Source organism: Pseudorasbora parva, chromosome 17, assembly GCF_024679245.1.
Source record: "Pseudorasbora parva isolate DD20220531a chromosome 17, ASM2467924v1, whole genome shotgun sequence".
Lineage (NCBI taxonomy): Eukaryota > Metazoa > Chordata > Actinopteri > Cypriniformes > Gobionidae > Pseudorasbora > Pseudorasbora parva.
Window position 1 is genome coordinate 36,332,261 of NC_090188.1, and position 5,463 is coordinate 36,337,723.

At 38.4% G+C, this 5,463-nt stretch overlaps 1 long non-coding RNA gene across 1 annotated transcript; it reads right to left on the minus strand.

The window, feature by feature from the left end:
• Positions 1-2,384: 2,384 nt before the first annotated feature.
• LOC137044924 (uncharacterized) lies at positions 2,385-4,156 on the minus strand. Its single transcript, XR_010898653.1, has 3 exons — positions 3,956-4,156; positions 3,039-3,389; positions 2,385-2,947 (listed from the first exon to the last, which is right to left on the minus strand). It is a non-coding gene; the product is annotated as an uncharacterized lncRNA (long non-coding RNA).
• Between the last annotated feature and the right edge of the window lie 1,307 nt (positions 4,157-5,463).

Here is a 5,463-nt window from a genome sequence, read left to right on the forward strand (position 1 = left end):
TAACGTTACACTAGTCTGACGTGCAAAACCATTTTGCTTGCTACTGCTAAGGTTTAGTCGCATACAATAGTCCATAAACTGAATCATGTCCACATAAACTGCGAGTAAAGACACACTTGTTGACAGGCCACTATATACAGTAAATACCACAGAGATGGACATCCTGCTGCTGCTGTTTCTCCTGTTCAATTTATTTTAGCCTCCGAATGATTCTGGATCATATATCTATTAGCTGAGCTCGATAGCCACGGGTTTCTCCACGCTTGAGGATATCACCGCTTTGCGCGCTCGTCATTCTTTAGTTCCGCCCACACAATATGCCTCCAGGCGCTCGTTTTTTCCGGAAAGACTCGGTACAGCCCATATTTCTTTTAAAAATATAATAAAACTAAAGACTTTTCTGAGATATGAAGGATGCAATACTACTCTATAGGTACTCAAGATTGACATGAGATTGACTGTGAGTGTTTCACCCCCCCTTTAACTTAAGTCAATGAAAGACAATAATCAGCACTCATGCAAATAACTATTTGATTTTTTCAGTATGCATTGACAGATTACTATATTTGAATGTTTCCTTGATATAACATGACACTGAGAAATGCATAAACCATAAAACTTCCACGTTTGGTGTGTCTCCCAGGTGGCTTGTGGCAAACTTTAAACAACACTTTTTATGGATATCCTTAAGAAATGGCTTTCTTCTTGCCACTCTTCCATAAAGACCAGATTTGTGCAGTATACGACTGACTGTTGTTCTATGGACAGAGTCTCCCACCTCAGCTGTAGATCTCTGCAGTTCATCCAGAGTGATCATGGGCCTCTTGGCTGTATCTCTGATCAGTCTTCTCCTTGTATAAGCTGAAAGTTTAGAGGGACGGCCAGTTCTTGGTAGATTTGCGGTGGTGATACTTTCTGATACTTATTTCAATATTATCACTTGCACAGTGCTCCTTGGGATGCTTAAAGCTTAGGAAATCTTTTTGTATCCATATCCGGCTTTAAACTTCTCCACAACAGTATCTCGGACCTGCCTGATGTGTTCCTTGTTTTTCATAATGCTCTAGGCCAGTGGTTCCCAAACCTGTCCTGGAGGACCCCCAGCACTGCACATTTTGTATGTCTCCCTAATCAGGCACACCCACTTCAGGTCTTGCTATCTCTACTAATGAGCTGATGAGTTGGATCAGGTGTGTCTGATAGTGATGGGACATCTGAAGCGAGGCTCCGGAGCTTGTGTCGAGCAAAAAGGGGCGTTCCAGATGAAGCCCCGATTCGAGGCTTGTATCGTTTCCGTGAAAATCACGTGACGATGACAAACGAGGCCTCGGCTGCGTTCGGAACCGCATACTCATTGAGTAGGTACTCAATTTCAATAAGTACTTACTTAACGAGCGCTGAAAGAGTAGGTACTATATATCCAGATCTCGTTAAGTATGAATGCGATCCGCACTTTATGCGCCATGTTGACGTTATCATGTGACCCATGACGATATCACAAGCGCAACAACTCGTGTGACAGGTTTAATTAATCTGTATATTGGTTTAAACGTGCTAATTTTTTGTGGTCTTTTTTAAGAAACAGCTGCCCATTTATTTTGTCATTGTACTATAAGAAATACATTTTAACCCTACTAATCTGACAATTTCATCCTTTTTTATCCTTGCAAAAACCCCAAATCGTGATCTCTTGAATATGTTGTTAATTTCTTTATTTTATATGCAAAAAAATGTCATCCACAAGCAAAAGTGGGCTAAATCTCCTTTATATTTCCCTCTTTTTCTTGATAAATTTAACTCCTGTTTGATCCCAGGCTTATGAAATAACTAAAACAAACAAATAAATAAAAATTATTGCATTATTGATTTATTCAAGATATCTAACCTTGTTATAGTTTTTTCTCTGTATATAATGTACATAAACCCATTAGTTTTATCATTATGATTGTTCGTTGTTAAATATACCACCATGCAATTATAAAACAATAAAAAAAAAAGATATGAGTGACAGGTGCAGTAAGATCTCAGCATCAGTAACTCCACAGCCCGACCGGTGCGGCTTCCCTCAGTGTTTGTACTGTCTGCTCAGAAAAATCTTTCAGCTGCTCGGAGATCTCGCCTTTGGAGGAAACTGTTGATTGTATACTCGAAAAACGTAAGTAATACTATAAATTTTTTTTTAGATTTCACCCAGAATGAACTGCACTGCTAGCACACCCACAAACACTTACAATAATAATGACAAATGCTGACCAATACTTAATTATATTACCTTTTTATATATATATCGTTTTAGTAAAACATACAACTTGTCATATGAACTTGTCATATGACATAGCGATGCATGCCATGAATACACATTAGACAAATGCAGCCAATGTGAATATGATGTGAATCATTTTATTTACTGACAACTAAGGAAACATGAATGAATGAGTAAAATAATTAATAAAAGTAAACATCACAAGAAATGAATAAAAGTCAACACATGAAACAAAGCTTTATTCAAATGTATTGTTCTAACGATCACACATACAGAAGGTGAACGCCACATCTGCTGCCCGTCTCAACACAGGTGTGCCAGTTCTGCAGCTTTATATTGATGAAGCAGTTGACCAGCGTGAACACCTTCATCTGTCCTAGCCATCCATCATGGCCCTCATAGCGTTTGGACTTTTGCGGTGTAGTGGGCTTTCTGGTTTGATCTCCGTAACCGTCACCACCAGTGTGTGCTTGAGCAAGGCTCTTAGCTCCAGGGGGATCGTCCCTGTAATAAGTGCACTGTTAGACGCTTTTGGTCTTTTTCTAGAAGTCTCACTGGCTCTGGGTTTACTGAGGATGAAGAGACCACAGCAATATCTGGCCCAGATGATGCACTAAGGGCAGGTGAAATGATGGAGGGTCCAGGATCCTCAGTGCTCACACCCGTCTGCTGACATCTCAGATCCTACAAAAATGCACAACATAATACAAAAGCACTCATTTAAACAGCACAATGTCATTTGATTTCTGTATTAGAAGTAACTAAATGATATTACTTTATATTTTTGTTTCAGGTTTTCCCCACACATGACACCCGTGTCTTGCAGGCCCTGCTCCACAAAAGCTCTGCAGCAAATACAGAGCCATCAAGAATCAGAAAAGTGCTAAAATAACTGTTTGAAATAAAATACAACTTAAGATTTAAATAGATGTTTATTCATTTCTGTAGTATACTGAATCAAAGCCTTTGATGACAGCATTCCTTTATCAGCCGCTCTCCACCAGATAAACACACACACACACACACACACACACACACACACACACACACACACACACACACACACACACACACACACACACACACACACACACACACACACACACACACACGAGCTCTTCTGTCCCTGTAACATCAGACAAGATTACCGTTACCTATGTGATTTATGTTCAATACTACATTTAAATGTAGTTGCTGATGTGTTAATGTTCCTCAGTTTATCAACAGTACTAATGGACAAATTAAATTGATAACTTATGTTTAGTTACTTTATGTAGATTTGTTTATTTCCATTGCTCAGGTTCATGTAAAGTAAGCAGAGTTGTCTACAGTGAACTCTTCATTATAGCGCACACACACACATTTCTGATCTATTCAGATGTATCAGATGTCTATTTTATGGTGTGATGTGCTCATCTGCAATACTTATAAAAAATTCCTGTCAGATGTTAAATAAACATTTAGTAAGTATCTTTATCTTTAACATGCATATGTAATCCACTTTGGAGACGTATGTGTGTTACTGGAGCTCCCCTGTTAGCTATAGCCTACACAATAAAACGTGTTTTTACAGTACAATCACAACTATTTAGACAACTTTACACCTTCAACAATTCAAAAGTTTACTCTACAGAAGCTCAACAAACGTGATTTGAACACAAGAGAATTGTGATTTTCGTTTGTAATACTCACGTTTGAAAACACCCGCATCACTTTCCTCCACCTGACGTATCCTTTCCTGTGGCCTTATGGGAAGGCAGGGATAGAAAAGTATCCGACGATGAGTGCTTCACAATCTGGGCGGAGCGCAGTAGGCCATCCGGGGATTTCTCGCCTACTCTTTTATGATTACTGAGGTTTCGAACATACTACTCCTTTCACATACTGTTTTCGCCTACTATATATCAGGTAAGTAGGCATATTCGAACGCAACTTGAGTACACGTACGTCCGAATCTCGCGAGAAATAGTCCAAACGCCTGGTAGTTCTTTCCTACTCTTTTATGAATACTAAGGATTCGGACATACTTTTCGCTCGCCTACTGCTTTTTCCATACTATATAGTAGGGAAGTATGCGGTTCCGAACGCAGCCCTCGTTTTCTGTTGAATACGTCATTGCTTCATTCTGAGTATCGCGTTTTCGGACTAAAGTGGTTCGAAACCTCGCGGCTCTTGTGGGGTTTGCAGTAGGCATTTGCATTGGTGTTGAGGTGTTGGTTGTATGTAGTAGCGATATCATTATATATCATAGCTTGTATTATATATTATATTACATTATACTTAGTTTAGTAGATTATTAGAGTAAATTATGCATAGTAAATTAGCCTATATCTAGTTGTAATACCTATAATACGTAATTATATATATATATATATATATATATATATATATATATATATATATATATATATATATATATATATATATATATATATATAGCCTATATCAGTAGTAGGCCTAGTGTTATTATTATATATATATTATTGCTATTATTATTATTATTATTAATATTATTATAAGACTAGACTGTATTAGGGAAAGCTTTTCCCATCCCTGTTCCACAATTCCATTCCCATAAGCACTGCACTCACAATAATTTATTTACAATCATTCTGGGCATTCACTGTCATCACTAACCCGAAGAACTACTGAATAGTTGAACACAAAGTTGTGTGTTTGTGTGAGTTGTGTGTACATAGGTTAATACAAGCAGAGTAAAATACTTTATTAATACACAGGCAATAGAAAAAGGGTGTGCCCAAAGTATGATAATTTGGTTGCTCAGGATGAATAGATTTGTGTGCGATGCATTGCTTTGCACAGCAGGTGTCACTAGAGAGCACACTGTTTCATGAGGCTTCAGGTAAATTAACCTTTTGGTGAAGCAATGGGCTGGAAAGCCTCAGTGGCTCAGGAAGCCTCATTTGGCCATCACTAGTGTCTGATGAGGGAAACATGCAAAATGTGCAGTGCTGGGGGTCCTCCAGGACAGGTTTGGGAACCACTGCTCTAGGCGCTTTAAACGGACCTCTGAGACTATCACAGTGCAGATGCATTTATACGGAGACTTGATTACACACAGGTGGATTCTATTTATCATCATTAGTCATTTAGGTCAACATTGGATCATTCAGAGATCCTCACTGAACTTCTGGAGAGAGTTTGCTGCACTGAAAGTAAAGTAAACAATAATTTTGCAC